At 43.9% G+C, this 23,859-nt stretch overlaps 1 pseudogene; it reads right to left on the minus strand.

Annotated features, from left to right (window-relative positions):
- Positions 1-1,343: 1,343 nt before the first annotated feature.
- Positions 1,344-18,142, minus strand: LOC111977639 (serine/threonine-protein kinase BRSK2-like; annotated as a pseudogene).
- Between the last annotated feature and the right edge of the window lie 5,717 nt (positions 18,143-23,859).

A 23,859-nucleotide genomic window follows, 5' to 3' on the forward strand; every position in this document is an offset into this window, starting at 1 on the left:
CATGACTACTGGTTTCAATTACATTTTCTACCAATTTACAAGCAAATACTTTATGAATATTTTGTTACAAATCAGCTTGCAAGGTTGCTAGCCAACTAGCCTGCTAACATTAGCCCTAACAGCCTGCTAACATTACGTTAGCACAGCATGAATCAAGCCAGTTGCTATCAACACCTAGCTTACACTACACTAAAGTAAACCAAAGTTTTGGAAATACATAAAGCCATCTAAGCAGTTATCAAATCATGTTACTGGTATATGCAGTTATCTTAGGCTGTAAGTGAGCCAGCCAGCTAAAGTTAGTTATTTAAGCCTGCTAGCTAACTAGCCACCACGGTTGACATAGCTAAGTAGTAAGCCAGAGAACAACACCAACTAGTCTAGCACAGGTAGGAACCCAGAGAACACAAAAAAAATCCAGCAGATATAACATAGAGAGCAGAGACTTACCGATTGACGGCTGAGTTAGCTACCAAAGAAGAGCCAACGGGAGAGGCGCTTCTGAGAGGCCATTTCACCGGCTGAGAGAGAGTCAACTAATCCAATGGCGATATAGTGAAGCAAATCCAAAGTAAATGGATTCCAGAGGTAGCATTGGGCACAGGAGACAGAAGATTCAACAAAAAAATGGTGATCGGAGGAAGGCTCCAGGCAGATGGAAATTATCACAACAGCTCAGTCAGTCAGATACTGTACTAAACCAAGGATGAAAAACTCTGAGAGCCTACTTCATGGAGAACAGGTCGAAAAGTTGACCAAACAAATTGGAAGATGAAAAACAATGAAGAACAGACAAGGTACTAAACAATTAAAGCACTGCAGGAATGATTTTCCACTTTCCTTTTGAGCCAGAGGCAAGCCTGCCAGTGCAGGAGAATTCAGAGCAGTGGAGCAGGATCATGCGGCCCACACTTGTGGGCAATCTGATTGGTTGTTTACATTACAACTCCTCATGATTGGTGGATTGTAGCTCACCACTGCCAACACTCAGGCTGCATGGCTAGTGGCTAACGTTAGCCAGCTCAAGCTAGCTAGCTACCACAGAGTAAATTATCCATGTGAAGTTGTTAAATAGTGCATTGTAGGTCGTTTAGAAGGTATCTGGAAATAAGTTAATGAATATATAAAATAAATAAAAAACGAACTGTTTGTAGTTATAGGTAACCAGATGGTGACTACAACTAAGTTACTAAGTCTTTGACCGCACTGTGTTGTTACTTTGGTGAGTAAAAACTCATGACTCCTACACTTTAATGTGGAGTTTGTAAATGATTTATGCCTTTCAATGTATTACAAATGGATTTTGGAACATCTAGCTGGAAACCAAAAGGACACAACAGACATACTATTTTAGAGTTTATTATTATAATCATAACAATAAGGTGGATGTCTCTTTATTTTGACCATCAATTCAACCATAATTGTTTCATTTTTTTTTTATCACAGGCAATAGTTATAATAGTGCACTTTTATATTTAAATTATGATACAGACATTTCTTTTTTTAACACCTTATTCTACTGACCCTTAGGAATGGACAATAGTTTACAATCTTAGCTAGAGTAAGGATGATGAATATAATGATCTTGGTGATGATGATGATGGAGATGATGAAAATGACAGTGAACAATCATAAAGGTGAATAGCGACAGTGATGCCCCGACTTGTACAGCGTGCTCTCTCTCGAAGTCAAGTGGTCCGCACAACGATGGCGGGAACTGGTGATGACAGACGCATCAGGTCAAGGGGAAAGGCATAAAGAAAGACATGGGAGCAGTATGAGCGTTTGATGTTGTCGGAGGAAAGGTGTACGATGGTGGACAGTTGTCAATGAATGTGGACAGTTTAGCTTGCTAGAGCAATGTGCTCATTGCTGGCTCAGTCACTTTATACAGAATGCTTAAAGAGAGTCCCTCTCATCTCTTTGCCTGTAACCTGGTCACAGGTGGTGCAACAGATCTGAAATATAAACCCCTGACTCAGTCATTGACTCAACTCTTACAATCCAATAATCAGAACTGGGTCGTATTCATTAGTGCACACCGTAGCGAAACACTTTGCAAACAAAAAATCTGTATCTCATTGGACAACTTCAGGTAGTCCCTCCCTGTTTCGGTCCGTTCGCTTCCGTTTCGTTCCTAGTGAATACGACCCTGAACAGAACATAAAATATATAAACGAATTCATACAATAGAAACTAAAACACCAACATTTAGACAGAATGCTGGGAAGGAATGTAAATGTTGTAAGTTCATGATCCAAAAACAAAATTAGTGTCATGGGAAAGAGAAAGATATCAAAGAAAAATTCATGTTGACAAGAAAAACATTATATCCCTAGCTCCTGATATATTTATGTTGGTGCAAGATACATTTCCCACATAAATAAATAATATATCAATAAATACAACAGTAAATAAATAAGTAAATAAATACGGAAATAGAATAAACAAGGAAATGGAACATCTCAAAACATTCTGCATCTGTTGCATATTGTGCAGTAAGGAAGACTGGCTGGTAATGTGTCTAGTTTCTATCACATAATACTGTTGTAATCCATGATCGTCAAAACAGCTGCGTCTGCTTGTAGAGAGGTGATATAAGGTGACGCGGGTGCAGAGGATGGATCACTTGGCTCATTGGTGATGGCAGAAGGACTACCATTTTGTTAGCCTTTTTTAAGTCTTGGATAACAAGGAGTAATACGTCAGCATTTTGAGTACAGCTTCATGAGAATGTCCATCGATCAATGAGTGTTGAAATCTAATGTTTGGAGTCAATATGTGAATAGTGTGGTGATATGAGACAAGCTCAGATGGAGTTTGTCCAAACCATAGGTCTGGAATTCTCTCCTCATTGAGTCAGGGACAGACAGTGGAAGTCCAACCCATGTAACTATTTGCCCATGTTTTTTTTCTTCAATATATTTTCATATTTCTCTTCAAATCAAAAATACTTTTCTTCAGAGCAAAGGTTTCCGACGACGCCTACATCTCGGTTACATTGTATTTGTCTCTGAGTAAAAAGAAAAGAAAAGAAAATAATCCAAATATATCAGCGGTGACTTCGTTCTGACTTCCTCTCATCGGCGTGGGGTCTCCACATTCAGATACTGGAGCGGATATGTCGAGGATGTCAAATCTTCCTGTTGTCGTTCCTCTCCTATATCTCGGCTGATAGCGCCAACCTCAAAATCAATAACTACATCATCTTAACTAAACCTAAATAAAAAAATATTTTTCACATTCACTTAGTTAGCCTAATTTGCATTTCGTTACCGCAAAAGAAGACGATGTTGAAAATGCCTTTTTTTTTTTTTTAAGGACCTCATTTCTCCCTTTTAAAACAGGATCTGAAGGTGTTGTCGCCAAAGTCATTCATGGAACTGGCAGCCGGTTCTAACTTCTGGAATGGGTGGTCTGTGATAATAAGCAAGAGGGTTCTCTACGTGTCTCCATCATCTTTCATTGTCTTTTGAGTAAATGTACGTACAATGTTGGGCACATCAAGGTGTTCACCGGGTATCCTTTTCAGTTACGCTGCTGAGGGGTAGAGGTACGGGAAAGGGGGGCGTTGTGTGTTTTTGAGAACCATCACAGGATTGTTTAAACTGTTTTTAACTTTTTGCTTGAGTTATTGCAAAAGGAATGGTATGCTAGCAGATCTTATCATCAAAATCAAACACCCTTTATCGTAATGACTGGCTAATTGGCATGCAAATTAGCGCTTCTTCAAAGTTCCTAGTTTGACCTGTGCTGTGTCTGGCTCATCTATTATATCCCCTTTGGGAAAATGTTTTTGTTTTATTACTGGTTTGAATGGGATCCCTGCTTGATTCAGTGAATCAACATGAATGTATATTTTAACACAGGTGAAAAGCAGAAAAAAAGATCAGCTTGTGTTCAGGCTTAAAGCATCTTGTTGAGACATCTTCTGGGGGTGGAATGGGAGATACTGTACATCTCATGGTTTGTGAAGGGTTTGGGTTTTGTCTGATGACAACTTGTCTTATTTTTTCACCAATGGATTTTGGACACCTGCTACCCGACTGGTCTCTCTCTCTCTCTCTCTCTCTCTCTCTCTCTCTCTGATTTAGGGTTGGGACTGTGTTCCATTGGAGGACAGTAGTCGGGTCCTCTCCTTCCCAGAGCCTCGGCGTTGCAGGACCCCCCCACTGCCTCCGATGCCGCCTCCGATGCCTCCTCCGTCCCCTCGCTCGCCCCACTCGCACCGGTCGCCCCCGCCCTCGGAGCGCCGGGAGTTCTGGCGGGTGGGGGTACCGTGGGGCCGACTGTTCTTCTCGTCTGGGAAGGGGTCTGTAGAGAGAGAGAGAGAATACAGTGACTCCAGTCATGCAGGTGAAACCAGTGTGTGTAAGAATGTGGGGTAAACACTATAATCTTCACAAATAATTAATCAACTATTAATAGTGTGCATACTATTAATACATTAATATTTCAATATTTGTAAACATATACAAACATTTACAACAATTTCAATAATTTACAACGCAAATTATGGATTATTCATTTAAGTTATCATGACGTGAACCTGGATGTGGGAAAATGGTGTGTGAGGTTGGTGTGTGTGAGTGACAGAGAATGTGTGTGACTCACCAGAGACCCCCATGGGCTGATCGTGGGAGCTGAGAAGCTGGGCCTGAATGGTCTCCACCACTCGTTTGAACCTGCGACTAGGACCTGCGAACACGCACGCACGCACGCACACGCACACACACACACACACAGGCATTGAGAAGATGCAAGCTTTTACCAGCACTAAAGACACACACACCTGCACCGCACACACACACACACACACACACTTTGCACAGTAGCATATACCAAAAGCACAGCCAAAGCTCTCCCTCCAACCATAACAAACCTGCCCTACTTTAAATCATTTGCATGAACTGTAACAATTCAATCCACCATATAAACCAGACGCTGTAAATCACCAACTGACAGCATTAGAACGAACACCTTTCCTTTCCATTCCAAGCTCCACTTGCCTGATATGAGGCTGAACGTCACGCTGTAGATGCCCGCCTCTCTCTTGCCCTCCCGCTCGGCTTTCTCCCTCTCCCGCTCTCTCTCTCCCTCGGAGAAGGCAATGTCCACCTGGAACTTCACAGGCTTCTGGAAGACGGAGGGGCCGCCGGAGGTCTTATACTCGGCCCTGAAGCTGGTCTGGGAGATGACGCTGTGGCTGAGGGAGGGGATCTGGGCCGGGGGTTGGGTAGGGTAAGTAAAGGGAGGGATACATGTGCGGGGTAATGAAAAGAAAGGAAAGGAGAGGTGGGTAGAGAAAGTAAAAGAGGGAGAGGCAGATAAAGAGGGTCAATGTGAGATTGGGGTATTAGAGAGGAAGATTGAGAGAGTTGAACTCCATTTTAGCCACATCGACACGTTTTTCTGTCAATAAAACAGATTGTATTGAAAATATAAAGGCTCACAAGATGAATTCCGAACACTTCAAAATCATGACCATATTACTAGGACTGAAATGTGATTAAAAAAAACAACAACAACAAGCTAGAATGTAGGCCTTTCTCAAGACAAGTCTCGGACACTGTTAACTCAGGATGTTCAGCGCAGAGTCAGATACTCACAGAGAGAAAGGCGTGGACGATGTCTGCCTTGACAGAGCTCAGCGGCTTGTCTCTGATCACCACGAAGATCTGCTCCTCCTTCTCCAGGCTGATGAAGTTCCCAAACCACGACTTCTTAGCCAGCCTGAGGGAGCATGACGCACATACACAAACAGACAGACAGACACACAAAGAGAAGGTTGTGGCGAGGTTAAATGAGTTGGTCCCCGATGCGTAGGGCATCTGGGAGGCATGTTCATGAGTGTGCGTGTGTGTGTATGACTTACTCAGGGCTGGACTCTGGGGTCAGGCTGGACATGTCCTCTAATGTGGGTACTGAGAAAACAGGACATTTGTTCCATGTAGCTCTGTATGCTAATTTGCTCAAACTCAATTTCAATTGTTTAAAATCTATTGCTATGTAGTTACCTTGCATCTTGCGGCGGTGGAAGCGGGGCGAGCCCAGCAAGTTGTTCTTGAACGAGTTAAGACGGGTCCTCCAGTGGGCAGAGCTGCTAGCCGCCATGCCGCCACTCCCTCCGGGGCTGGAGGGCGGAGTCAGGGACAGGGAGCCCACCCCTCCGCCTCCCTCCGCCCGTGAGGAGGAGGACGAGGAGGAGTTGGAGGGAGGGGTGGAGGAGGAGGGGTGGTGGGGGTGGTGGACGGGGGTGCCCATGGGGGTGGGCAGCGGAGAGCCCTGGGGTGTGACCTGCGACACAGAGTGGGTAGAGTTGGGGTAGAAGCTCTTAGTGACCGACTTGAGCACGGAGGGCGAGGGGAAGAAGAAGAAGCGGGGGATGGGTGAGAGGAGGGGGGAGGGAGAGCGGGAGGGTGAGTTGTGGATGGGGAGAGACTTGATGGGCTGGAGGTGGGGCCGATTGGTGGCGGGACCGCCCTTGGTGGTGGTGGGCAGGGTCTGGGTTTTGGGGTTCTGGGCCGCTTTGGGTTTGTCGTGGGTTCGGGCCGACCGAGGCGTGGTAGCACTTCCCGGTTTGGGTGGGTCCTTAGTGTGAGGGGTGGTGGAAGTGACGTCTGATTGGCTAAACGTGAAGACAGGGCTCTGATAGGACTGGGGGGGTAGGGGGGGATGGAAAAGAAGAAGAGAAAGAGAGGGATGGGAAAATGGAAAAAGAGGGATGGAAATGAGTGTTATGGGTTATGACAAAGGAGTGCTTCTTGAATGACGGTGAAGAAACTGCACTGATGGTGTGAGCTATTTGTATAACTGAATGTAAAATCATTAGTTCTGACCCTGCTTTCAACCATTTATGTTCCAACCTCAATCTTTTTATTTAAATCACTTTCAGCTAACACTATAGATAACCCAGTACGCAAAAATGTCAGAAATAGTATGGAAGACAAAAACTACAAAATGGCGCAAGCAATACATTATGACTCTGTTTCTGCTTTTGGTGATCCGGAAAGTATTAATTCAACTAGTACGTTGACGTTTTCACGGTTACAGTGGAACACAACTCAAATAAATGTCATTAAAATAACCAACAATGACTACCAACGATGATCAACAAGGGGAGGTGCAAAATGTATCTTACATTTCTGCAACCCAAACATGTTTTAGCTTTACTTTATGTGCTGTGTTGCTTTACAAAATAAGCCATATATTCCAGAAAGTGTGGTGTAGAGAAAGAAGAAAAAAGAAGAGAAATGCCAAAGAAACTCCAAATGAGTGAGAATTATTCTGAGAGTGTGGTATGACATGTAAAATGGCTCAGAATGACCAAGGAGCTTGAGTGAGTTCGAGGAAGCGTTAAAGCAACATTAACGCAATGTTAAAGCAATGTTAAAATCGGCAATAAGTCTTTGAACGTTGCAAAAAAAGACAACCATTATCTGACATATACTGTATAGGAAAAGACAGTTCAGAGTCAACGTTGTGTACTTTATCATTTCAGAGTGGATTTTAAAAGCGTTGGCCAACAAGCCTCTTACCCTGGGACTGCTGAGAGGGCTGGAGGAGAGGCCGGTGGACGCCCCACTGACTGATCGAGACCTGTAGAGGGGTCACAAGAGGTCATAAGGTTAAAGGTCATCATCATAAAGGTGAAGAGAACGAAAAATATTCCACCCTCAAGTAAAATGTGACAAATAAAATTACATTACAGCCTTATTCTAAAATTGATAAAATATTGATAAAACAAAATACCCCATAATGACAAAGCAAAAAAAGGTTATTTACATAAGTATTCAGACCCTTTGCTATGAGACTCGAAATTGAGCTCAGGTGCATCCTGTTTCCATTGATTATCCTTGACATGTTTCTACAACTTGATTGGAGTCCACCTGTGGTAAATTCAATTGATTGGACATGATTTGGAAAGGCACACACCTGTCTAGATAAGGTCCCACAGTTGACAGTGCATGTCAGAGCAAAAACCAAGCTATGAGGTCAACGGAATTGTCCGTAGAGCTCCGAGACAGGATTGTGTCAAGGCACAGATCTGAGGAAGGGTACCAAAACATTTCTGCTGCATTGAAGGTCCCCAAGAACACAGTGGCCATCATTCTTAAATGGAAACATTTTGGAACCACCAAGACTCTTCCTAGAGCTGGCCGCCCAGCCAAACTGAGCAATCGGGAGAGAAGGGCCATGGTCAGGGAGGTGACCAAGAAGCCAATGGTCACTCTGACAGAGCTCCAGAGTTACTTTCCAGAAGGACAAACATCTCTGCAGCGCTCCACCAATCAGGCCTTTATGGTAGAGTGGCCAGACGGAAGCCACTCCTCAGTAAAAGGCACATGACAGCCCGCTTGGAGTTTGCCAAAAGGCACTTAACAGGAGTCAGACCATGTGAAACAAGATTCTCTGGTCTGATGAAACCAAGATTGAACTCTTTGGCCTGAATGCCAAGCGTCACGTCTGAAGGAAACCTGGCACCTTCCCTACGGTGAAGCATGGTGGTGGCAGCATCATACTGTGGGGATGTTTTTCAGCGGCAGGGAATTGGAGACTAGTCAGGATCGAGGGAAAGATGAACAAAGCAAAGTACAAAGAGATCCTTTATGAAAACCTGCTCCAGAGTGCTCAGGACCTCAGACTGGGGCGAAGGTTCACCTTCCAACAGGACAACGATCGTAAGCACACAGCCAAGACAACGCAGGAGTGGCATCCGGACACGTCTCTGAATGTCCTTAAGTGGCCCAGCCAGACCCGGACTTGAACCCGATCGAACATCTCTGAAAATAGCTGAGCAGCGACGCTCCCCATCCAGCCTGACAGAGCATGAGAGGATCTGCAGAGAAGAATAGGAGAAGCTCCCCAAATACAGGTGTGCCAAGCTTGTAGCGTCAAACCCAAGAAGACTTGAGGCTGTAATAGCTGCCAAAGGTGCTTCAACAAAGTACTGAGTAAAGGGTCTGAATACTTATGTAAATGTATATTTCAGTTTAGTATTTTTAATACATTTGCAAACATTTTAAAAACCATTTTTTTGCTCTGTCATTATGGGGTATTGTGTGTAGATTGATGAGGAAAACATACAATTGAATCAATTTTAGAATAAGGCTGTAACGTAACAAAATGTGGAAAAAGTCAAGGGGTCTGAATACTTTCTGAATGCACTGTATGTGGCTAACAAAATATTTTTGTCTAGTAAGAATGTAATATGTGTGTGTGTGTGTGTGTGTGTGTGTGTGTGTGTGTGTGTGTGTGTGTGTGTGTGTGTGTGTGTGTGTGTGTGTGTGTGCGCCTGTCTGTATTTGTGAGTGTGTGCCTGCATTTGCCTTTTTTTGTGTGTTTGCGGACCGTGTGTGTGACACCCCTCTAGTACCTCTGGCTGTGTGCGGCCGTGTCCAGGGCCCTGCGGGTCGGGGTAGGAGACCCCTGCTCGGTCACACTCAACACCTCTAGGCTCTTCCTCTCCGGGCGGCAGCGGCCATGACGCGTCAGCATGGGAGAGTCCACGCGCTTACGAGGGGGGTCCGCTGAGAGACACCAGGGTGGAGTTAGTCCATTACGCAGTAACAGCCACCCCAACCCCCCCACCCCCCATAATCAGCAATAACGAAATGTCATAGTAAGGCTATCACAACTACTCAAAATATCCCGACACCACACACACACAGGCAGGCCCCTACACACACTAACTCCCCCCCCACACACACACACACAACAACACACACACACACACACACACACACACACACACACACACACACACACACACACACAACCACACACACACCACACACACACACACACACACACAACAAAGACACCTTTCCCAAACACACTTTCTACCCACACTCATATGCATCAGTATCCAGATTCGCGCGGCAAAATGAGGAATTAAGTTTAAAAGGTGGGTCCGTGGAGAAGCAGGAGCGAGGTGCACACCGAGACACAGAGACAGAGGGCAGGAGAAAGACTGCGGACCAGACAGGGACGGAGTCAAGTCAGTGCGGTCAGTGGCTCGCGCTGACAGCTAGGGACTCACCTACGTCATTTCCTGGCGGCAGATTTTCATCCTCGTAACTGGGGTAACGCTCTTTCTGTCCAACAGGAGATAATAGATCATTTTCTCCTGGTTGTCTCTGGGGGAGGGAGAGAGAGAAGGAGGAGGGAGGGAGAGAGAGAGAGAGAGAGGAGGGAGGAGGGAGGGAGGGAGAGAGGGAGGAGGAGGGAGGGAGGGAGGGAGGGAGGGGGAGGGAGGGAGGGAGGGAGGAGGGAGGGCTTTAAAGAGAGTTGACAATCTTAGAGATAGCCTTGGACTTTCTCGTAATCGCAAAACGAAAGTCAAGGGAGATTTTGTGTAGAAAGATTTCAATTCAGGAATACAATTTGGAGGAAGGTAGCAGACGAGAGACAGGTTGAACACAAGAAAAGAAAGACACAAAGGTGGACATGGGCCCAGCTAGACAAAACAACAAAAGAAGAGAACGGTGACAAAGAGAGAAATGTGGAGAAGCACACACACCACACACACACACACACACAACACACACACACCACACACACACACAACACACACACCACACACACACACACACACACACAGACACACGTACTCTTCGCACTGCAGGTCGGGGTGAGTTCCCGCGGTCTCTGAGAGCAGCCCAGAGAGTGCATGCTGTCCAGCCATCCGGGTCCAACTCGGTCAGCGACAGGATGCGCCCTCACACACCCGCCTGGGAGCGGGCTGCTCAGGACAAGGGCCGTACGACCCGACCGAGACCACACCCACACGAGACAAGATCAAACGTACACACCACACACAAGCACACACACCCCCATGTTAGTGACCCAAAACACTGGGCACCATAACACATGTTTGCATCAACTTCAAATTCCCAATTCCTTCCTATTTATAATTCAAAGGCAGACCAAACTAATCATACTTACTTGATACCAGGTGTGCTTCTGGATGGCCTCTAGCTGAAGGGCGAGAGGGCAGATGAACGATTAGTACAGCTGTTCAAAGACACAGATGGCCTAGCTCAAGGTGTAAACAATTCCTGCCTGGGCCTGACTTTTGAAATTGGAAAGAGATCTCTCTCTCATCACTTTTGCCTACATTTTAGGACTCTCAATCCCCATCTTGTGCGTTCCCAATGCAGCATAGTCAAATAGGGTGCCATTTTGGAAGCGACCCTCAAAGACGTCATTGAAAACCCTCATTGAATTTGTATGCTAAATCCTCAATTGGGATCACCTCGTCCCCTTTTCCTTCCACCCTCCGTCTCCCTCTTAATCCTTCACTTACCTCTCTTCCTCTCCTCCTTCATCCTTGCCCCCCCCCCCACACACTTTTGTACCGTGAGCCTATTGTCGGGGGTTAACCTCTCCCTCCATTACCTCCTTCTCCCCCTTCGCCTCTGCCTGCCTATCCTACCTCTCTCGTACCGTGAGTCTCTTGTCGGGGTCGACCTCAATCATGCCTTTGAGCAGGGCCTGGCAGTCCGGGGGGATGAAGTGGGGCATGTGGAACACCCCGCTCTTCACCTTCTCGAGGAGCTGACGCAGGTTGTCATGGTCAAATGGTAGGGCACCCTACAGAGGAGAGGACAGGGGAACGGGGACGTTACTGTTAAATAGGCCCTTTTACAAGGAATGGGAGGCGTGAATACACATACAAACACATGTTGGGCTGGTTATCCAGACACAGATTAAACCTAGTCTTGGACAAAGAAGCACCTTCAATGGAGAATCTCCATTAAACATACTTTTTAGTCTAGGGCTAGGCTTCATTTGTGCCAAGCAAACCGACCAGTTATTTTGGGTCACAAGGTTATAACCCAATTCCACACATACTCAATTCCAAATTGACCCCTAGCCCCTCCTCTCGATCTGAAAGGATTGGGTAGGTGTAAGACGTAAGCAAAGAGGGCAAACGGGACACTTTCTCACCACCAGCAGAGCAAAGAGGATGACTCCGCAGCTCCACACATCTGCCCGGCGACCATCATACTTCTCTCCCTGATAGAGAGAGAGAGACAGAGAGCGAAAGAGAGAAAGAGAGAGTGAGTGAATGAGAGAGAAAAAGAGAGAGAGCGAAAGAGAGAGAGAGAGCGAGCGAGAGAGAGAGAGAGAGAGATGTGTACTATGCAACATGTATCCCTCCCTACATACACATGTTGGTATCAGCAAACTCTTACCTTATCAAGTACTTACATTTCTTATGTCTTATCAATCATTACATTTCTATATCTCACTTGGTTGGATGATCTTAGAAACTTAAAAGAACGAAAAGGGAAGACGAGCAGGAACCTACCCGGATCACTTCTGGACAGGCATAGTGTGGGGATCTGAAATGGATAGAAGTGAGGCCTTGAGAAGATACGAGCTTTACCAGCACATAAGACACACACACACACGTACTGCATGCACTTATACACATCTAGATGTGTATAAGAGACAGCACACACACACACAGCATACTCACCCACAGCTGGTCTCCAGCAGGCTGTCCCCCACCTGTAGGGAGGCCATGCCGAAGTCTGCGATGCGGATGTTGTTCTTCTCATCCAGGAGCAGGTTCTCCGGCTTCAGGTCTCTGTGACTGTGGGATGGCGTGAATAGAGCAGCGTAGAGCAGAGCAGAGTAGAGTTGAGTGGGATAGGACGGAATATAATTCATTTATTAGTGAGACCTTGAATTACCTACTGAAGTAAGCATTAAAACACTGAGCGAGTAAAATAGAATAGATTCGAATAAAATGACATTATTAGTGAGATATTAACGGATGGCGTGAATAGACTGGAATTACTCATAAGGACGCATAAAAACAATGAGACCACACCAGACCATTTGATTGAGCCTGGAGAGCAAGTTGGGCAGGGTTTTCAGTTTTGGGACTAATCAAGTTTTTCCATTGCACCAGGCAAGCTCAATCAGGCACTGCTAAGTTATACATGTATTTTATTTTTTAAATGCTATTATTTTTTTTTTAAGTGGGCAGTCCCAATCATTTCATATTTGTTGTGCCTTTATTGAACGATAGGACAGTAGAGGAAAGACATGAAAGTTAGTAAAGGCTCTAACCGCTGGATGACACAAGCCACTCACACATAAACACACACACACAATAAGTTTTGTACATGAATAGAGTCGTTTACCAGATAGAGTGACTGTGACAGAAGTCCAGGGCCGATATGATTTGTCGGAAGAACTTCCTGGCCTCTTTAGGTGTCAGTCTGCCCTTCTTCACCAGATAGTCAAATAACTCCAACCTGGCTCTCCAACACCAGGTACTACAGGGAGGAGGAGGGAGGGAGGGAGGAAGGGAGGGGAGGAGGGAGGGTGGTGGTTAAAATTGGCAAGAAAATACAGAATTCTTTAACAGGGGCGGGGCCTTCATCAGGGTTGTAATCTGAGCCCGCACTCTTCAATATTTACATCAACGAATTGGCCACTATTCTAGAAAAATACTCAGCCCTGGTGTTAGTCTCACACTTCAGAGGTTAAATGCTTACTCTTCGCAGATGACCTATGCTGCTGTCACACAGCACATGGCACGCAAGCCTGGGACCTGCCTAGGAAGTTTACTGTCAAACCGGGCCCTGGCATAAACCCCAAAAAGGACTAATAAATAATGATTCCAGAGAAATCCAGATCTCATGGAATTTAGACCAAAGTCTCAATTGGACACAAAGAATATAGAGTAATGCACACACTACAATTTACTTAAGGTTTAAAAATAAGCTCAAACTGACACCTTAATGAAGGCAGGTGATGAACTGAGAGAAGAAAGCACCAGGGCTTTATCTTCGGCCATTAAAAAGCCAAATCAGAATTGAAATAACCTATTAAAATTTGGCTAAAAGCTATAGTTGAATTTGTCATTGAACCAAATTGCCACGTTTATGGCAGCGAGGTGTGGGTCCACTTGCCCAAAACAAGATTTTTCATCAAATGGGACAAAACACCCCATGGTTGAAACCCTGCAATGCAGAGTTCTGTAAATTATTCCTACATGTCCGAGGAAAAACTACAACAATGCATGCAGGCCAGAATTGGAAATATCAGCTAATAAATAACTCAAAAAATAAGCAATTCAGCTTTTGGAAACACTCTTAATAATACAGGTGACCCCTCTCATAATCACTACACAAGTCCTGCAAATGCCTAAGAGCTGACGCCAATAAAGAAAATCGTCCCCTCATCCAGCTGGGTCCTGGGGCTGAGTTCACAAACCTGTCTACTGGAATGCCTCAGACCAGAACATCCAATCAATCAGGGTATAAACCAAAATTACAACCACAGTCAAAATAAAACTACATTTGCTATTGGGAAAACACACAGCACAAGACACAGAAGCAAAATGCGAGTGCTTATCTGCCCTAAATCAACAGTTCACTGTGGCTAAATAGTTGTGACCATGGTTACTGAATCAAAACCTGTAGAAAAAGCCTTGACAAGAGTAACGAGTGCTTCATGAGTCACGATTCCTTGCCATTGAGAAGGGTAGCGAACACAGAAACCTGGACTTCCCTGTAGAGGAAAAGGCCTGTGCAACCACTGCCACAACAGCCAGAACCTGAGATGGAGCTGCATTTCCTGACAAAACTTTCAAAAAATAATATAAACAATTAGAGAGTTCATTTCCTGTCCAAATTTGAACCCTATTACAAGGTTTCGAAAAAGATTCTCTCTTGGCAATGAGTATAGTAGTGCTAATACCATCCGTTGGGGGAGATGCAAAGAGCTGTAGGGTTGGCAGCGCACTACATTGCTGCTGCCTAAGTTTGAGGACAGTGTCTGACAAACCAGATCAACCTGCACATGTATCGTTACTGTATGTTTTTGGTTATGGATGAATGTATGGTTATTTTGTATCCAGCACTTGGCATATGTTGTTACTGTTCCAGTTGACAATATCTTATTCTCATTTTTATGATTGTAAATATCCAAAAATAAGCTTGGGTCAATATGTACATGTGTTACGTCATGCCAATAAAGCAAGATTTGGCGGAGAGAGAGAGAGAGAGATGCAGAGAGAGAGAGAGAGAGAACGAGAAGAGAGAGAGAGAGAGAGAGAGAGAGAGAGAGAGAGAAGAGCAGAGAGAGAGAGAGAGAGAAAGAGAGAGAAGTTGAGCAAGAATTCAAAGAGGCGTTGAATCCTAACTTTGAGGCAGGCTTGTGTAATTGGATATGTTGCGGTTAGAACAGCATTGGAATCAATGGGAGATTTATGGCAGGAAATCTGCAGACTCAAGAAGAGAGACGCGAAAGCAGACTAATACACGTCCTTTGATTAATGTATTTAACACATTACACCCACGGTCTAGAGCCACAAGGGCACAGCAGGAGGACCAGAAGGGGCGCACCTGAATGTACAATGAAGAATGAACTCACAGTATTGTTTTATTTCGTAAACGTATGCAGCTTCAACACATGTCGGATGCTCAATCAGCTCAGGATGGCAATCTCCTCTCCACCTTGACAGAGACAGGGGGGGTAGAAAGAGAGATGGGGGAGAGGGGGAGGGCGAGAGAGAGAGAGAGAGAGAGAGAGAGAGAGAAGAGAGAGAAGAGAGAGAGAGAGAGAAGAGAGAGAGAGAGAGAGAAGAGAGAGAAGAGAGAGAGAGAGAGAGAGAGAGAGAAAGTGAGATAGCGGGGGATATAGGGAGGGAGGGAGAGAAGAGATGGGGATAGAAAGAGAGGGGGGAAGAGAGAGCGATATAAAATTGTAATTTGAGAGGAATTTACATTCCAGTGTTCACTCTTAATGCATACTTGATGAAATATGTCTTGTCGAAGAGCCTTTGCATGCATGTAATTTCTTTACAATTCCTAACAGTAATTACTATGTATATTGCATTAAAGTTACATATATATATATATATTTAAGGTTTATTTGGAATTGTACACATTTGCAGCTAAAAGCTGAATTGCAGCATACATACGCCTACGTAAGTAAGTAAATACAATCAAATACATTATTAGTGATTCATTTTAAGGTTAAAAAAACAACCTGTCCCTTATTTTAAGGTCAACCCTGTTCCATGAACTGATGTTTTAATATGGTGAAACTAATCCTTTCGAAATTTATTTTTCAAAAGAGACATTGAACATCTAATGGTCAAATAATTGTGTAAAAGCAGGTGAACTACTTTTATGGTGGGAAACTGAGCTGGTCGAGCGTAACACGTCAACCCTGTTACCCATAGATAGACAGGCTAGAAATGTTTTAGCAATTGATCTTTTTTGTGAAGTTTGCATTCAATTGCCACTTAATTGGCACTTACTATTGTCCATTTTTTATTTCACCTCTTGAGATGGGGAAAAAAGGTGTTTTATATGAAGTTGAACATGTGCTCTTTATGACAATGTTAAAATGAAGTGATATAAAACAAATTATTGGAAGACCCAACTACTGCAAACAGCCAGTTAATCATAATGTTGTCCGTTTTTAGAAAAGTAGTCATCATACTGGGATATCCTTATTTGCGTCATCATTCTCTTACCTTCATCAGAACTGACTCGGACAGTTTCTCCCTGTTGACTATTTTGATGGCTATCTTCTGTCCCGTAATGCAGTGAACTCCAAGCTTCACCAGGCCTGAGAGAGCGAGTCACATGCTCACCATACACTGACCAATATAAGGGTATTACGCATTCTTAACACATTCACAAAACACATATATGACTCCCATCTATCTGTCCATCTATTCACCCATCCCTCCATCCCATAATAAACACTGTTATTTTTCACACAGATGAAAGAGGAAAAAAACTGTGAAATTCAGAACTCACCTGTCTGGCCCTTCCCCAGTGTTTTTTCCAGTCGATATGGCCCAACATATTGAGCTGACTGACTTAGTGACAGTTCCTTACTCATACTGCTCTAACTATTGGCTACGACTTATAACGGCTAATGGTGATAACTAGCTCTATAGTTAGGTGGATTTCATGAATTATCGCCCCCGGATAAAAAAAAAAAGGAAGCCTGGATAACAATGGTAATGGTTAGGAAAAATATTACAACGCTTCTTTGAGATAAGACTGGAGTTGTAGGTCTATATTCAGAGCTAAAGACTGGACGAGTCCTGAATTAAGAATTGTGGTTTTACTTCTTTTTTGATAGGTGGTTCTGGACTCATGTATTTTGCTTTCATTCGATATAGACAAGTATTATACTGAAACTGAAACGATCACAGGTAGGCAACAGCTGAGTCAATGGATTGCTATGACACACATATCATGTTATGCACTAGCCTAAACTCAAAATAGCGACAACTATCATGATAACAAGTATGACAAGATTGATAACATGGTAGGCCTATATGTCACAGTTTTCAGATTTGAAATAGCTTTGCTTTTGATACATTGGTCAATCAACAGAGATCAGTACCAATATCTATCTCTTTGACAGCACCAACCATCAATAGATATTTATCAACATTAGTTTTGACTGCACCATTCCTTTTCTATCTGCAACCTGGTCACAAACAGGTTACTATCATTGGGATGCTACATCAATTCATTCAAACAACGTATTGCAACATAAAACGTCCTTATAGTTCAATGCAGACAGATGTAAATGGTATTCACTGTGTCAGGCCTATATCACAGGTGGAGCAGCATGTTATCTTCGAGTTATTAGCCACACAAGTGCGTCCATACACTGTGGTTAGCCTAGCCTACGTTTATCCACGTCTTTAAGCGTCTGTCAAAATCGGATCATTTTGAAGTTTCTTTGTAACGCGAAATGATATGTTTCGTCCAACAGCCACATTGCTGCGATTTTTTTTGAGGAAAGATGCGTCCCTTGCAAAACAACCATCTTTACCGTATCACCCTCCCCCTCCCTCTCGCTCTAGCCCTGCCAGTAGGCTAAGCGTATCACAGCATCTTCTCTCTCTCCTTTGGCGTGTCCTCCCTCGCCGGTTCCAATTTCATTAATTCAACGATTTGCTAGTGAAAAATAAATATCTGCATATGTATTCACACTATACTAGATAGACACATTTTCATATCATTGCACACATTGCGTGAGAGGGCCTCCCCGTTTACAGTCCTTTGCTTTTCTTGCCGTAAATCGATATTTTCTCTCGTCTTCCTTCGCCTCATTCGCATCAGCATCCGGGTCCCACTCCCTCTCCATCCTCTCTCTACCCCTCCCTTTGATCTTCCTCAAATACGCTTGTCTCTCTGCATTCACCTCAGATACATCGTATATGCGGCACTGCTTTTGCAAGCAGAAGCACATTTGTTTTGAATTATGGAATAAGTTCTTACCAGGATGAATCTAACTTTTATAAAGATTATATATATTTTTTGCAATACATTTTACCCACCTTTTGTATTGGGCAAAGTTGGTAATAGCAGCCTAAAAATTACCCCTGACGGGCCTACCTGACTATGCGAAAGTCAGTGATGTAAACTGATAGGCTGTCTGTTTTCTTGTTGATTTCAGAATTAGAATGTCAGCTAAGTTTAGTAAGGTACAAGCTACATTTAATGTAGCCTAGGCCTGTTTTTTTTTTAACTGAAATTCTGTCAAATTGCTATAGCCTACACATTGGCCTATGATTCGAATTTAAGCGCAAATAGCCTACTACAACAATAGCTGTATGGACAATTACAATGTTTTATTGCATGTCGGACACAAATTCTGAATATTATTCATTTTAAAAGGTAAGCATTAAATTCCATTGCTAAACAAATATAATAGGTCTACAGGATTTATTTGTGACGCCACATTGATAATGAAGTAGCCTGGCCAGCCGCTAGAGAGCGCTATGGATCCTCACTATCATCTGGAATTAAAGTGCCCAGTCAGTAATTCACTAGTGTCCCCCGATGACCGGTTTGTACATAAAACAACCTCCATTCAGGCTATACAGGCGTCGGTTGCCTCCTTTACTCGATTTAATGGCTCGTCGGTGGGAAAAAGGGGGGAAAACATGCGTGCTGTCTTAATAAAACAAAATTTTCTGCCACCATGCTAGGCTAATGCTACTTTCTGTTGTGTACTGCATTCAACCAGGGGTAAACAATATACTCAATGTGCAACATCCGAAAATGGTGGTGTAAAATGTTGTTTTATTAAAGACAGTATGCATATTTTTTTTCAACAGGTTGAATTGAATCGAGTTAAGGAGGAAACCAACGCCTTTGCAGCCTGAATGGTTGCCTCATTGAACAGCAGCTAAAATTGCCTGGCCTTTCACAATATTTAAAAATACATTAGCAGGGAAAACAGTTTGGAATGCAAATTACTACTGCTGAAAAGAGAAGGCTTTAATCTATCTGTATTTAGGCGACAAAAATATTTTATAAACTCCCACCCAGCACCCCAAACTAAACATTTTTTTTTATGTAACTAGGTAAGTCAGTTAAGAACAACTTCTTATTAGCAGTCAGGAACAGTGGGTTAACTGCCTTGTTCAGGGGCAGAACAACATATTTTTACCTTGTCTGCACAAGGATTTGACCTAGCAACCTTTGGTTTACCAACCCAACACTCTAACCACTAGTCTACCTGCCGCCCCAAATCTCCACTAGGCCTTCCTGCAGCTATGCCTATACTGTTTTTCAATAGGCCTATATATGGATACCATGGGTTCAGGATAGGCCTCTCACAAGATTGAATTTTATGTAGAAAACAAGTACCCCTACTCCGGAGTAGAGAATAATGGTATATCCAGAGACCAGAAAGCTGAACAGATAAATACATTTTTGATATGCAGGAGGGGGGCGGTGCACCGCTAGTCATTTATAAATGCCTCATGAGCTTAGTCCAACTACTGTACCCCATCAAAACACCAAATATAGTCCTATGCTTGTTTTATTCCTTTGTTTGTACACCATCAAACAGGCAAAGCATCAAAACAGGGCTAAGATTGAATCCTACCACATTGGCTATGACGCTCGTCAGATGTGGCAGGGATTGCAAACTATTACGGACTACAAAGGGAAACCCAGCCACAAGCGGCCTAGTGACGCGAGCCTACTAGACGGGCCAAATGCCTTTTATGCTTGCTTCGAGGCAAACTACACTGAAGCATGCATGAGAGCACCAGCTGTTCCGGACGACTGTGTATTCACGCTCTCCGTAGCCAATGTGAGCAAAACCTTTAAACAGGTCAACATTCACAAGGCCGCGGGCCAGACAGAATACCAGGACGTGTACTCGGAGCATGTGCAGACCAACTGGCAAGTGTCTTCACTGACATTTTCAACCTCTCCCTGACCGAGTCTGTAATACCTACATGTTTCAAGCAGACCACCATTGTCCCTGTGCCCAAGAAAGCTAAGGTAACCTGCCTAAATGACTACTGCCCCGTAGCACTCACGTTGGTAGCCATGAAATGCTTTGAAAGGCTGGTCATGGCTCACATCAACACCATCATCCGGTAAACCCTAAACCCATTCCAATTCACATATCGCCCCAACAGATCCACAGATGATGCAATCTCAATCGCACTCCACACTGCCCTTTCCCACCTGGACAAAAGGAACACCTATGTGAGAATGCTGTTCATTGACTACAGATCAGCGTTCAACAACATAGTGCCCACAAAGCTCATCACTAAGCTAGGGACCCTGGGACTAAACCCCTGCCTCTGCAACTGGATCCTGGACTTCCTGACGGGCCGTCCCCAGGTGGTAAGGGTAGGCAACAACACATCTGCCACTCTGATCCTCAACATTGGGGTCCCTCAGGGGTGCTTAGTTTTCTGACAACACAACAGTGGTAGGCCTGATCACAGACAGCGATGAGACAGCCTATAGGGAGGAGGTCAGAGACCTGGCAGTGTGGTGCCAGGACAACAACCTCTCCCTCAACTTGAGCAAGGCAAAGGAGATGATTGTGGACTGTAGGAAAAGGAGGGCCGAACACACCCCCATTCACATCGACGGGGCTGTAGTGGAGTGGGTCGAGAGTTTCAAGTTCCTTGGTGTCCACATCACCAACAAACTATCATGGTCCAAACACACAAAGAAAGTTGTGAAACGACTACGCCATTTCTCCCTCAGGAGACTGAAAAGATTTGGCATGGGTCCCCAGATCCTCAAAAAGTTCTACAGCTGCACCATCAAGCATCCTGACCGGTTACATCACCGCCTGGAATGGCAACTGCTTGGCATTTGACCGTAAGGCACTACAGAGGGTGGTGCGTACAGCCCAGTACATCACTGGGGCCAAGCTTCTTGCCATCCAGAACCTATATACTAGGCGGTGTCAGAGGAAGGCCCAAACAATTGTTAAAGTCTCCAGTCACCCAAGTCATAGACTGTTCTCTCTGCTACCGCACAGCAAGCAGTACCGGAGTGGCAAGTATAGGCCCAAAAGGCTCTTCTTAGGGCTAGGCCCCTTTTTCTCAATTTCCGCCTGACTGAGTAAACTGCCTGTTGCTCATGCCCTGAAGCTAGGATATGCATATAATTGGTACCATTGGAAAGAATACACTTTGAAGTTTGTAGAAATGTTAAAATAATGTAGGAGACTATAACACAATAGATATGGTAAGAGAAAATCAAAAGAAAAACCAACCAGACATTTTTCTATGTTTTCTAAGTCTATGTTCAAGGTATCAGGCTTGTAACTAACAAAACGAATAAGAAATATCCGTTTTAGTACAGGGACACAGTCTTGGAAATTCGTGTTTGGGCGTGCCATGAAGACAAGACGCACCTGCTAAAATCGGTTTCCTATTGAACATACTTCTTTCCGTAAGAAATATTATAGTTAGATTACATTTTAGGGTATCTGAGGAGTAATTAGAAACATATTTTGACTTGTTGAAACAAAGTTTGGGGTAGATTTTCGGATTCTTTTCTCTGCATGTTGAACGAGCTAATTGATGATTAGGAAACCCTTTTGCAATTATGTTAGCACAGATGAGAGCTATTGTACTGATTAAAGAAGCAATAAAACTGGCCTTCTTTAGACTAGTTGAGTATCTGGAGCATCAACATTTGTGGGTTCAATTACAGGCTCAAAATAGCCAGAAACAAATAACTTTCTTCTGAAACTCGTCAGTCTATTCTTGTTCTGAGAAATGAAGGCTATTCCATGCGAGAAATTGCCAAGAAACTGAAGACCTCATACAACGCTTTGTACTACTCCCTTCACAGAACAGAGCAAACTGGCTCTAACCAGAATAGAAAGAGGAGTGGGAAGCCTCGGTGCACAACTGAGCAAGAAGACAAGTACATTAGAGTGTCTAGTTTGAGAAACAGACGCCTCACAAGTCCTCAACTGGCAGCTTCATTAAATAGTACCCGCAAAACACCAGTCTCAACGTCAACAGTGAAGAGCCGACTATGGGATGCTGGCCTTCTAGGCAGAGTTGCAAAGAAAAAGCCATATCTCAGACTGGCCAATAAAAATAAAATATTAAAATGGGCAAAAGAACACAGACACTGGACAGAGGAAGATTGGTCTGTCCATGACACTTTTTTCCAATCTAAGTTTGAGGTGTTCGGATCACAAAGGAGAACATTCGTGAGATGCAGAAAAAATGAAAATATGCTGGAGGAGTGCTTCATGCCGTCTGTCAAGCATGGTGGAGGCAATGTGATGGTCTGGGGGTGCTTAGGTGGTTGTTAAAAGGGATATTGAAGAAGGAAGGCTATCACTCCATTTTGCAACGCCATACCATACCCTGTGGACGGCGCTTCATTGGAGCCAATTTCCTCCTACAACAGGACAATGACCCAAAGCACAGCTCCAAACTATGCAAGAACTATTTAGGGATGAAGCATTCAGCTGTTATTCTGTCTATAATGGAGTGGCCAGCACAGTCACCGGATCTCAACCCTATTGAGCTGTTGTGGGAGCAGCTTGACCGTATGGTACTATAAGAATATTTTGAAGATAAATACACAACGCAGAGACAGAGTACGAGAGTTCAAGAGGACGAGAAGTCAATATAATTAACGATCAATGGAAATAGTGTTTTTTCTGTAATAGGGAATTATTTATCAATGGGTCAGAGACATGGGAGGAATTTGTCTATACAGTGAGCATGAAATAGGATACTTGTTATTTGGCCATTGGCCCAGTTGTACCGCAATGACTTCTAATTGGTCAACCACAGGCTAGGGCTGGGTTATAAAACTAGATCCTGTCCCTTTGTTCTTGGGAGATAATCACAGGGGAGAACCACAGGAGAGAATCACTGGAGAGCATCACTGAGGACAGGGGAGAATGACCATCTACTTCCAAGCATGATTTGTCCTATTTGAATAAACCTATTTTCCTCCCCCTGATTTGCTTTGGGGTCTGTGTTATTAAAGAATAACGTCAACTGCTAACAGTATGTAAGAAGTGCCCATCAAGCCAATCCAACTTGTGGGAGGTGCTTCAGGAAGCATGGGGTGAAATCTCTTCAGATTACCTCCACAAATTGACAACTAGAATGCTAAAGGTCTGCAAGGCTATAATTGCTGCAAATGGAGGATTTTTGACAAAAGCAAAGTTTGAAGGACACAATTATTATTTAAATAAAAAAATCATTATTTATAACTTTGTCAACGTCTTGACTATATTTCCTATTCATTTTGCAACTCATTTCTTGTATGTTTTCATGGAAAACAAGGACATTTCTAAGTGACCCCAAACTTTTGAACAGTAGTGTAGGCTAATATAATTCTGGAAGCCTCTGGCAGGCCAAACTAAATGTTTTGGGTGGCCCTCGAACCCTGTTATAAATGTTTCAATCCAGGAACAGAGAAACCTCAGCCCCCCAACCACCAGGAACTTGTGGACCAAGGCCAGGGGGGAGTCGCCAAGGGTGATGCAGGATTAGAGAGAGCCTGGACATCAGCCTGAAGGTCCATGGGAGAACCATGGAGGAAAGGT

The sequence above is a fragment of the Salvelinus sp. IW2-2015 genome, linkage group LG18, assembly GCF_002910315.2.
Source record: "Salvelinus sp. IW2-2015 linkage group LG18, ASM291031v2, whole genome shotgun sequence".
Taxonomy (NCBI): Eukaryota; Metazoa; Chordata; class Actinopteri; order Salmoniformes; family Salmonidae; genus Salvelinus; species Salvelinus sp. IW2-2015.